The sequence below is a fragment of the Mya arenaria genome, chromosome 6 (genome assembly GCF_026914265.1).
Source record: "Mya arenaria isolate MELC-2E11 chromosome 6, ASM2691426v1".
NCBI classification, from domain to species: Eukaryota; Metazoa; Mollusca; class Bivalvia; order Myida; family Myidae; genus Mya; species Mya arenaria.
In genome coordinates, this window is record NC_069127.1 from 63,955,530 (window position 1) to 63,969,047 (window position 13,518).

Sequence of the window (13,518 nt, forward strand, 5' to 3'; positions counted from 1 at the left end):
CATTGTAAAAAGGAACCTTAACATAAACTTAATTAACTTGTCCAATGTTAAAAGTGTAGAGTAAATTTATTTCTGTATTGTTATACCAGAAAATGTCTAAATGCTTTATCAGTGGCAGTGTATTGTTCATGATACTACCGCGCAAAACTAGATTTACATAAACCATTTATATTTGAGAACTGTTTTTTATAACTTTTTATGTAAGCATATAAACATTGCATAAAAAATAGAAATAACTATTTATGCATAATGCAGCTCCGTATCGACATTTATCATTTTTAATTCAAAGCAATCATTAACCTTGTAGTTTTCGACGATTTGAACATTGATAGTGTCTTTCTTATAAAATAAGAAATAACAACTTTGAAGAAAACTATTCTTAATATAAATATTATAAAAGGAACTTCTTGTTGATAATTGACCTTATTTGTGACCTGTCAATTTATGTGCGTTTGCAAAGAAACAAATTAAGAGATCACCAAAATGCAAACATGAATTCGATCAGTCAAAGAAAAACGATTGTGTCTTTGTAGATTTCATTTTTAGCGAGTCTAATTTACGAATCGTTTTGTATGATGTATGTGTTTTTGACAGCTGAGATGATTTTTACTGAATTGATATGAGAAAAAGCTAGCATTCAAACGGAGATATGCTACAAGAATATGATTTTTAATATAAAAGAAATAGTTTTCCTTGCAAATATCGTACCTTTAACAACAAACGATACTGACAGGACTATGTTAGTGGGACCATGCCGTGAGCTGCTGAACCCTTAATTCATTGTGTTAAAGAGGTCGGACTTTAGGTGTCCGAGACTTAGTCCCGTAGTTCACACTGTTCAATGAGATTGAAGCAATATTTATATTTATTTTATATTAGATTGCTATTAACATACCACGTCTGGTGTTTGGTGTACCGTGATGTTCCCGTCTAAGCAACTCCTGATCAAACCATAGCTACCATCTCGAGCTTGCGTTCCAATTGCAACTCTTGACCGTTCTGTCGATACCAATGCCCAAAGCGTCTCGATGCCTCAAGTAGAGGATCCCTCCGTAAGTTTTTGGAGTGGCTCTAACTCGCTGACAGATACATTAGCTATCTGAACACACGCAACACGACTTGCTTCACCGCCGCTTGTTCCCTTAGGGATTAAACTTAGGGTGCAACAGTCAGACTATAGCAATAGCCAGATGTTTCTATTTGCTCGAGCAGCCAATCAGCAACCAAACAAGCTTTGTCAATAAAAAAAACCTTTGTCCTTATAGTATGGCGCGTGAAATATATTTTCTAGTATACACCATAATGCAAAAAACAAACAATTAAATTATAGAACATGCAATAATCACCTCATATAAAGCTAAAGCATTCAATTTTAACTACATGTCTATATAGAAAAGAAAGAGAAATACTTAGAAGAATGCAATTTAAAAAAAAAGAAATTCTAGACAGTATATCCATATATTAAAAAACTAGTAACTACTGACTTATAGATACGCTGAAGATGTTCTTGACAGATGCTACTTTCAAAATGTTCACACCCGCAGCAAGTACCGCACCGATAACCTATTAATATACCACACATATATCACATAAGATAACTACAATTACACCAGGAAACAGATTCGGTCATTGTTTTCCGGTAGTGTCATATGTCTGTTCGAAAATATATTAGTTCTTTTTGGATAGGAGGGGAGAGGTGAGGATTTGAACAGTGCATTTGTCCTGTGTCTGTTGTTGTTGTTTTTTTAATGATCTGAGACAACTAAAATCTCGTTTTGGAAACGCAATTGAAAGTAAATAATTGCCCATGTCATGTGCACGAATGGCTTCAACGAACTACCTTAAACAAATGGATGTTCAGTTACACTTTCGAGAATGTCAACGCCAGTAGCTTAAAGGAGTGAGCTAATTAGCCAACACTTCATTAGGAAACATTGAACTGACATTGGGAAAAGTATCACACGTAAGTTACTTCCTGTGGTATAATACACATCTGTTGATGAATGACGCTAGCTTATGCCGCTTAGTAAAAATAACATGTATATTCCAAGTGTTTGCTTCATTCCATGATCACGATTTTACTCATCACATAGATAGATTTATAGTACAGTATTTGAAGGGAGTGCGATATGACACAATCAGGACAACATGTAAACACGATTGGCCAATTGGATATAATTGTTTTACGAAGACAATACTAAATTATATTGTAAGTAGCTTTGTCAGGCAATACTTATTATGTTACCTACCTGGTAACATGACTGAATGAAAAGTTACAGAAACTCCTTGATCCTTAAACATTTCCTTTAAATTGTTTCTATCAAGTGTAAAAAACATAATAATAACCTTTATAGATTATAAGTATCTTCCATGGCCGAGAGTGTAAGATATGTTCATTCCGACCCGAGCGTAGGGTGTTTTGCGGAAACGAGGTTTACCGAGTTTCCTCAAAACACCCTGCGCAAGAGTCGGGATGAACCTATCTTACACGAGCGGCTATGGTAGATGCTTTTTCTCCCACCTCAGTTAAACAAAATTAAGTAAAAATGTATTTTTTTACTGGAACTCTTTTGTGCTTAGTGAAAAAAATTGCGTATGGATATGCGATAATTCGTGGTTGTCATGGATATGCGCGCAGTGATTCATTATATTAATAGTCAAATCGGTCTTTAAATAGTTCTAAAGAGAGTGAAGCATTATTTCTTGAAATGTGCGTGCAAACTGTTTTATGGTGACGTTTGAAGCGAGAAATAATTAATCAGCGTTCTAAAAAATTGCCACAAGACAAGGTTTCCATGATGCTACAGTCGACAGTCTTCAACAAGGGAGGTAATTACAATGTGACGCCCATTAAAAAGGAGTTCCATACGGGCATTTTATCTTCGCCCGTGGGCAAGATAAGAATTTCTAGCATGGTTAAATTATTTGATCTACCTATCTAAGGTGGGAGAAAAGGAAATCTTGCTATAAATGTTTGTTGTGTTGGTGTGTGAATAGCTTAATAGCTATTTTAGGTTTTGTTAAGAACGGGCCTTGGGTCATTTTATGTCAATCTTTAATATGATAGCTCCTCAGTATAATCAGAGTCTATAGAAATGTGTGTGTGTGTGTGTGTGTGTGTGTGTGTGTGTGTGTGTGTGTGTGTGTGTGTGTGTGTGTGTGTGTGTGTGTGTGTGTGTGTGTGTGTGTGTGTGTGTGTGTGTGTGTGTGTGTGTGTGTGTGTGTGTGTGTGTGTGTGTGTGTGTGTGTGTGTGTGTGTGTGTGTGTGTGTGTGTGTGTGTGTGTGTTTGTTTATGTGTGTGTGTGTGTGCGTGGGTGCGTGCGTGCGTGCGTGCGTGTTTGCGTGTGTGAGTCTGTGTGTGTCTGTGTGTGTCTGTGTGTTGCGCATGTTGTTGTATCAGTCTAAATTGCACACTGTTGTGGTGTTTTACTATTTGTCAAATGGGCGCAGTGTATGGACGTTATCAATTACACAGCCTACCTACACTAGCCACATCTTGCCTACTGCAGCCAGGATGGGATTGTTGGACCAACACAAAAATAAGCTCTTAGTCATTCGGATTTTTCAAATAAACAAGTTAAGCTTATGTTTAGCAGCGACGGACGGAGGGTTGTTAATATGTATGACCCTGGCCATCGGGTTACACTCACTCGTGAACAGCGAATGATTATAAACTGATTTTTGTTTTTCAAAATTAGTCAAAGTAACACAAAATGTTCATTTATGAGTCAGAAATCCAATAAATACTATTATCCAATTACATCATTTTAATATAGATTCCAGCCTTAAATACCTAGTGGACAACTTATCGAAGTTATTTTAATTGATTGCAAAACAATGCGCTGAAATTAAGTGCATGAATAAGAGAAATTCTACTTTGTTGTTAATGATTCGAAGGTAATAGGAAATAGTTTCTTGAGAATGCACCCGGGGTATATAAGTAACATTTCCAGCAATCTGAACTTTTATACTGAAACAAAATATTTTTAGGTCACGCTGTTATTTCACTAAAAGTGAAATGTTGTTCACAAACATATTTTCAAAACTTATGCAAAAAGCTGCAGAAACAAGCTCAGTAGCTAAACGTTTAAACATAAACCCGGTTTAATGGCACTGGGTAAACGCCAAAGACATAGAACATAAAATCACAAACAAGAAACATAGAAGAACAGCACCAAACTCCACAAACAGCACAGTGCATACATACAATATATATAAAAAAACTAGGTATGTTTATCAAGAAGTATTAGGTACCGCCTTGGAACGGTCAGTAAAATGTAAATTTACTGGGGGTTTAAACCAGTTTATGTGCACATACCTCACTCTTATCCCAACAATCCTAAATAAAGATAAAACGCAAAAGTTAAATCTTATCAAAGTATGCATTAACTTGAGGAAACTTATCAATAAAACAAATAATAATAAGCGTATAGGTAAACCCCAAGTACTTCTATGATAAGAGATCCCAACTCTATCTGCAGACGGAGGAATACAATTCAGAGCACCTAATGCAAAAACTTTTCAAAGATACGATGCAGTTATTGTTTGAAACTAATAACATCACACATATTCTGCCTTATAAAATAAAAGGTTTAAAACTGTGTGATCATAGAGTTTCATAATAAAAACCAAAAAAGCTTAATAGATAGGTGCTTTACCTTTATAATAAATCCGATTATAAACGTTCTTTAATTGGGTCATAGCTGTGTTCAAATTTAATCACATGATAACACGATTTTCAGAAAATACCCACGTGACCTTCATTTGACCTCACAAATGTTAAGTTTATTTTGCTGTCATTTTTCTATTTTGAATTATTAGAAATCTAATAGAAAACGAATTTGGTATATATGAATTATTTTTATTTATCAAAATTTATTTTGAACCTAATTGTAATTGGTTTTAACAAAATAAACCATGTGAAGTCGATGCTTAAATTAGAATCAATCGTCGTCATCACGGTTATGCGATTGCCGAGTCTTTTAATTGGATGATCGTAGTCAGTTGATTCTGGTTGACTTTGGTATTGGGGTTACGCCATAACTTTATTGTGTAGTAAACATCAAACGATAAATATCTACATCAATGTTAAGGAAGCCAGAACTTAAATTGCGTATGACTTGTAGCAAATACAATCTTCACCGCTGAAATTGGTTGTTAGCAGCAATGCACATATTGCTTAATCCGTGCCAAGGTGATGTTGGCCCTCGGGGTCATTGCGTACGAGTTTAATTGTTCGCGAAAATACCGCTTATTGCCAAGCCGTTTGCAATGAATATTGGCGGTGTTACCCTGGGGACTATTGCATATAATCTAATTGTTCATAAAAATGCTGCCTAAACCGTTTCTAAGGAATGTTTGCATTGCTGCATTCGGAATCACTGCAAATGACTTGTTTGAAAATACTGCGTTATTTTTCAGTAGAGAAGGTTTATAAACAATTTTAATAACCCAATAAAGATGTATAATGAAACTCAACATTATTTTATCTAGCGCTTCTAAGCGTGATATATTGCGTTTGGGCGGCTAATCCGGATACAATTTTTAATACATTAACTGAATAGTGGAATTTAAATGAACGCAATGTTTTGGAATATTTCTGAAACTTTCAGGCCATTTTCAACTAACCGCTATTCATAGGTCAACAGAGAACTTGTTTTCGAAGAAGTCAAACATTTTCAAAGGCTATGTCGAGTTCGGATATAAGTCTCGCAACCTTGAGCCTAATGACACATGGAACAAAATCCAGCAGACACTGAACGAGACACACATTACCACAGGCCAACACACCCCAACATTATTATAAGCATTACAAAGCTGTTAAAATGTATATTAAGTATTAAATTACAGAAGCTTTCACAGTCATTGGAGACGAGCCATCTAAATTCACAGACGATCAAGCTATGACTGCACTGCTTAGCACCGGCTTCTGTGAATTTATCAGACAGTGTCAGACTTAAACCACTTATTGCCTGAATTTCGCTCCGGCAGATAGCAGTTTAAATAGCCATATAACACATAAAAATTGCTATCCACAGACAGTTGCAATGTAAAACACTCATTCAGAATCATTTGTTTTAAATAAAGATACGTCGGAGGCAATAATAGCTTTCCGATTTGGGGGAATGGGATTTTTCTCGTAAACATTACAAAAGTGCGTTTTGAAGTATAGCAACTGGATAAACGTAGCCCATGAAAGTCTGACAATGCGAGTCTCATGCAATGAACTTATTTTGATAACTCGTTTAAATATAACGATGCGAATGTTGTGAGATGTTATCAGTACTTGATATAAAATACAAACTTATGAGAAGTATGAATTTAAACATAAATACACAATGTTATGCAGTATTTGATAAAAAGAAACGTTTGCCTTATTATGCTCGCGGTTACACAGGGATTTAGGTTTGATAGTAAAACAATGTTAGGGCAAACCATTCTTCGCCATAAGTTATTTTCTTGTTAAATGCATATAACGTATGAAATCGATGGAAACCCTGAGACAAAATCAACTTGCGATAACAAATGATTGGCAATCCTGGCGTGGCTAGTAGAAGAAAATATAAGCATGGTTTTACACCATTTTATTATGCACGAAAAGCAAACGCTTTCCTTAACTGAGAGAATAGTGCAGTCCCTTATGTTAAGCCAGAATAATATTGCTTAGAATATAATTTACATTTTAGACATTCAAATCGCAGATAGGCAATCATTTAGTACTAGCTTTAATCATTAAGAATTTCAACTTTTGCGGGTGTTTAAAGGTCCACCTACTGCCACTCATCCGATACACACTTCCTGTGTCAGATTTTGCGTTGACAAATTGTGAGTCAATGAGATTGTATTCTATGTCAGTAAGATGATCCGTTCCGTCATTTCTTAATCATTAAAACTTTACCTCATGTCATCTAACTATTACTTATTACCTCCGTTTTGTGAGTATAATTAATAGTGTGTGTGCTTTTTCTTCCGGGCCAGGTGTTGTTGCTTAGTTTCAGAAAGGTATATATGAGTTTATGTTATGAAAAGGCATCGCGTAAAGCATTAATCACAAATGGCAAATATTTCCCTCCAACCATATCGCTTTGTCATGTGTTAATTAAGAAATGCTAATGCTTTACCACATGTGGTTTTATATGCACTTTAGTCTGTTTTAACCAACAAATGACATTTCCTCATGGAATAAACTCTCAATTTCAATTAAAAGACACACAATCACCACTGTGCCCAGCCTCAAGTACTCCATCAATATAATATTCGTATTATATTATATTGACGATCAATGAAGATATTCTACTATACATCGCTGCTTATTATATGCCTATCAATTTCCTTTTCCATATTCAATAGTGATAATACAGCACGCCGTATTGAAAAATCCGTATCACCATACTGTCGTTTTCTGATTCCGTATGATGCGAGTACCTTGTGTAGTCTCAGAACTACTTTCGCGTTGCTAACTATAGCGTGACAAAAAAAACTGGTAAAACCTGTCAACTTTAATATAAAATTCATCACCCTCCAGAAGCATGTAAATATTTAGGAACATGGTTCTTCAAAGAAATAGGAGGATAAGTACGAAGCAGAGAACACTTCCAATCTATCTGGACAACTAGATGTTTGCCATTTCGAAGTTCATAAATTAGAATTACAATGTATTATAAACATGAGCAGCTCGCCAATACAAAGAAGAGGCGAATTCGCGTCATCGATAGAAATTGCGATTGACTCACGAACTTCCCTAAATTCTGCATATAATGACCGTCAAAAAATCCCACGAATACTCACTTAGTTAAAAATGGCCGCGTTACGTTTACAGGAAATGACGATTAGTGTATACTCGTAAAATAAGTACCGTTTTTTGTTGTTGTTTTGTGCTGTGACATTTAATAATTGTTTTCGTATTAGCAATTTGATAATTTTGCTAGGATATATAAAATATGTTCTTCTTATTTTGCTCAATAAAATGAATTCTGTAACTCCTGACTTCGTTTTGCTATAGTATCCTCCCATGACTTTAATACACAAAAGTACGTAACACATTCATAAGCGCAAGCCATTCCATATTTTGACATTTGACAGATGGTGGTAAACTTAAATCAAATTGAAACCAAAAAGTAAAAAGGAATACTTAGATAAACAGATATATAATAAATGAAATATTACGATAAAACGCTTTTCTGGTGACCTGCATCACGACTCGTTCGTTGTGTAAACATGTATCCGTCTCGACCTGCGGTCTCGACGGATACGTGTTTACACACAAAACTCGACGTGATACAGGTCTCCAGAAAAGCGTCCTATCATAATATCCCTATATATTCTTAGAATATGATCTAAGGAAACGATTAAAATCATCCATTGTTCTCAAACCCACTTCTTGACAAATTTCTGAATGCTTCACTTACTAGGGTTAAGCAGTCGTAAAATTTGTGATACGAGTGGTACTAATTATAACATATATTTAATGCTCAGCGACAGCTAAAGCCATTGATATTGCTAATAACACGTTTTTCCTGAAGTGTTTACTTCATTCTATCCAGACAGACTGACATAAAATACGTGCAGATGTTAAAAAGTGGTGTGATTAGTTTAATTGTTGAGGAGGAAATTATTATGTCTACGGATGCTTACTCATTTCTTTTTTAGAGAAGTTAATAACCATATGCATTATGCATGCCCGTGGGTCATCCACACATAACTCCACACATGCACGAACGCACGCATTCATGTGCTCGCAAAACTGAACGAATACTCTGTTTTAGTTGAATGAAACTATTAAAAGTCTTAAAAAACATTATTATTTCAAAGAGTTCATTTTTTACCATTTGGTTTGCATGTTCTTTATATAAAAACCCAGATTGCGCATTTTTTTCTACTTTTGGATTTGGTTGTACTTTTTCATTCAAACTTGGTCGTAACTCTTCATCATTTTAGTAGTTTTCATTGTAGTATTGCCTATAGTCGTATTTCGCAGATTCATATTTCCGTACAGAAATTATTACTGCCAGAGAATGAGTATCTAATCCAGGGCTCATTATGTAGTTGCTTCCTCTCTGCCATTTTTGATATTACTCAATAATCTATTCGAAGTCTCATGTTTAAACATTCTAAAACACTATAACCGATTTATTACTTACATCAATCAAATTGACTCAGCCCTAACCATATTTTGTTAAATATGTATGCACCTCTGGGGCTTCTTTAAATAATTGCCATCGTTTAGTATTAAACGAATTTTTGAAAACCCGGGCCAGTGTCGGGCGGACCTCTCTCCAGCGGATAACAGATTAATTGGCTTTTAAATTCATATGAATTAGACAGTTTCAATTTTAAACTGTATTCCTGTAATAATCGTTTCAAATAAAGACACTTCGACAGCAATGATTGTTTGTCGGTTAATAATGAAAAGAGGTCTATCGGCAAAGCTTGTTTTGACTTGGTGTCCAGCAACTAATACAATGAAGGCCGTAGATATTGAAATTTCGATTCTGCTGAGTGAACTTATTTTCGATCACTCGTAGAAGCTTAACGATGCAAATGTGGTATAATTTTATCACACTAAACTTAAATAGTGAATAAAATAGAATACCAATCTATGCAATGTTTGCTTTAATATGATCGCACTCATGCTTGGTTCTGTGTCAAACAGGAAAACAATTTTAATGGAAACCGTTCGTTTCTCGTACCATTCGCTTTCAGGTCACGCGTGAAATTGATGGACGCTGTGATGCATGATAATCTAGCGAATAACAAATGATTGGCATTCTGAACGGTGGTAGTAATAGAAAAGCTAAGCAGCAGGAGTATACCATTTAACTATGTAAGACAGGGAAACTATTTGCTCTCTTGGACGAGTATTGTTTCAGTCCCTCTTTTCTAGTCATATTAAACTGCACTCTCACAGATTTACCGTTTGGACAACTTTTTTTTGGAATGAGCCCATTTTGCGTACATATTTGATAAAAGATCAGATCGCAGTTTTCATATTTACGTTCGAAAATTAATGATTTATGGCTAAAAGCGTAACTAACGCTTATAGAACAATGCATAACATTTTTATCATAAGTTTGAAAACCTGCGATCTGATTTTGTGTCAGCAGTCATGGTTTCACTGGTTTCCAGCATTTTTGCGAACATTGGCTCGTTCCAAGACAAGACATAAAAAAAAGTTGTCAAAACGTTAAATCTGTGAGATTGCAGCTTAAACAATAAGTTTGATCTTAAAAAAGTTGAGTTGATTTTGTTTCAGGGCTTGTGCCTGTTGCTTAGTTTGAAAAAAATATCGTTAGAACATCTGAGCAATAATTGCTCCCATGCGAACTTCATCTTGTCAATTTACTGAAAACTTCACAGTTAGTTTGCGTAATCGTTTGCTAATTGTTATAGAACTAATTAGAACATTTTTGCTATGCATCTTGACAGCACTAAGCTAATTAAAGCTGTTTTATTACCCATTTTCTTAGAAAAACTTCTTTTATACATTCATGAAGTACTTAGTAAACACTTCTTACAGGTGTAGCAAAGTGGTCTCATTAGGTTTTATACTTAAAGCACAATTAAAACGTATATTGATGCTTACTTAATAGTATTTGAAAGTAAAGATTTAAGCATAAGCGTAAAAGCAGTTATTTTGTTTTCACATTTATCACCAATCGTTTTTTTTATAATTCGTGTCTTTTAGCATAACGCTCCCAAGGAATAAACTCGTTTCCATAATAACATTGGGATGATTATCAGATAAGCGCAAGATCCCTGTGTGTTCCATTACAATATTACATCATTTGAGAGTGGTATATGTAATAAAAGTTTTAAAACATAACATACGAGGGCTGTGTTTTATGTCATGCTAGCACATGAATGAAACGCGGAATGTTCTTATTATAAACCAAAGTTATTGCATCTCATTTAGATAGCTATGGAATTGTTTAACCTTCTGGCCCCGATTTCTCGAAACTTTTTAAGTCCCTTATAACAGGATTAAGCTAAACTCACTATTTTTGTTGTTCTATAATATGCGTTATATTTACTTCTTTAAGAGTTTTTATAAATTATATAAGAAAAATCTGTATGCTTATTAGAAGAAACCATTTTTTATTTATCAAAATCCATTATTATTATGTATTTTGGCTAATTGAAATAAGCGACTTAAGCCTGTTAAGCTTAAGAAGTTTCGAGTAATTGGGGCCAGATGTTCATACTTATTTCTAAACTCATGTTTAGGTACGTGCAATACGAACTGAAAATGAACACTTTCATTTGCAATTCTTCAGCCGTAGAAGTTAATACATAGAAAATGACACATGTATATCCGATATCTAAGTTGTCGAACCTTGAGCTAACTCAAGTTTTACATTTTTGGTACCAAAGAAAAGTTTATGAATGAATCGTTGATTCAATGTCAGAAATTAACTATTAAAGGGAAGCAATCGTGTTTAGATGTATATGCTTGAATTCCTCGTATGTTATTTGTTTTTTTTATGTTTGTCACTTATTTTGGGCCGGTGGCCTCTGATTACTAAATAAATCAGACAAGTTACCATGGAAATACATTTAGTACTGAATACATGTAATTAAGAGCGTTTGAATACATATAATTAAGAGCACAGAGATTCGCGGACATTAGGTGTTGCACCTTCAGCGAACAAACACAGGCTTAAAATATAAACTATGTTCATGATGTATTAAGATAAAATGGAGTACGTCAGAATCTTTGCCACAGAATTAATTGAAAATAAAATAGATGACTAATCAAAATTATGTGTTTTTTTTCGATATCTAGACTTTTTTAATGTTTCTTAAATATTATAAGCCAAATCGTTTTGCAAAAAACTGTTGTCTTCGCATTGTTGAAAGATGTTTTAAAGATGCTCTCTTACTCCCAAATATGATTTAACACAATTAATACAATTGTTTTAGTTTACCAAAAATGATAAACAAATGTCGAAAAAAATTGTTCTTATCAAGGATACCGAGTTTAGTTTGAAAAAAGGTGCATTTCTACTTTAAGAGAAAATAGAAGATCACAGTAAATCTTTTAGCATTCACCAATCATTTAATATTGTTGCGTGTTCAGCTATTAAACACACGGGTACAATCATGTTATCAGTAATTAATATTTTCCATAAAGGCATTATTTAATAAATAGTTAAAGGTTTAGTGCTCAAAATTTATGTTTGTTATACATGTGTATGTATTGATTTTGAATAAGAGTGTCACTTTAAATCGTAATAAAAAAGATCAAACCTGTATTCTCAATTTGAATGATGCCACGCACATTATGTTTATACACAAAACAAAGACGTGATGCAGCTCTTTAAAAAAAACAACCTATTATTATATTTCTCCTATGTTTATTTCCATGTTTAAACGTACCGCTTTATGTGTTAACCAACGAAACTGCAAGTAGATTGTACACGACATTTCCAATAATTTCCATGTCGGAAATGACGTCATAAATCTATCGTATTAACAATTTAGTGCATGTTCTTGAATAAACAGATACATCAGCAAATGAATGCATTCGAAATCATTTCTTTGGGAAATATATAACGTTCCCGAAAATATATGTTACTAAATAGTAAATATCTTTTGTAAAAAAAAATGAATAAACATCTGTCTGCAAACGGTAGCACTCAAATAATGCTACTTGGTTTGGAAAACGACAGGCTCTCTGATTGGCCTGTTTAAAGCTATAAACAATATATTATTATATTATTATAGAATTTTTTTAGGGGTAAAGTTTGTATTGTCAAAATATATGTTTGAATGTTGGTTCTCGGCTTTTATCCATCACGGCTGTAGGGTGTCCTGTATTCACATCGAAAACACCTGAGTAAGTAAACAAAAAATCCCTGAATAACTTGAATATCATATACAAGCCTGTAATAATGAAAAACAACGATCTATCATGTAAACTGATGCGATAAATGTTTCTATTTTTCGCTATCTTGTAATTATCATTCGCGTGTATTATACCGGAATCAGTTTTTGACAATGTTGTCCAAAGATAATTGTATTATTATACATCCTTCATTTAGACATGTTATCTTTATATCATACGGCGTGAAGCTTTATATGCATTCTATTGTCGTTCGAGGAAGGAAGCAACGGTATATGATAAACCAGAGTTGGATAAGTTAAAAAGATTAAATTTGGATACTTGCTTATAAGTTTAAGTTAAATATGGCAAAATTCACGATAACTCATATATATTCGATGCAAAAGCTGTGTTCTCTATGTAATGTATGAATATCTTTGAGATAATTTGGTAATCAACTGAAAATGGAGCGAGCGCAGCGAGGCCGCAGTGCAAGAAAACTCGCACCATGTAAAGCAAGAACGTCAACTGGCACTAGCTTGTTCTTTATTCAATCATTGAAAACCTGAAAAGGGGTTACCCATGGCCAAAACAAAACCCGAATATTTGTTAATAAACAAGGTGTTGTATTAGTGTGCCACCATGTATAAACCTTGTTTTGGTCGCATTTCTTTAATTATCATTTTGTTATCGTCCT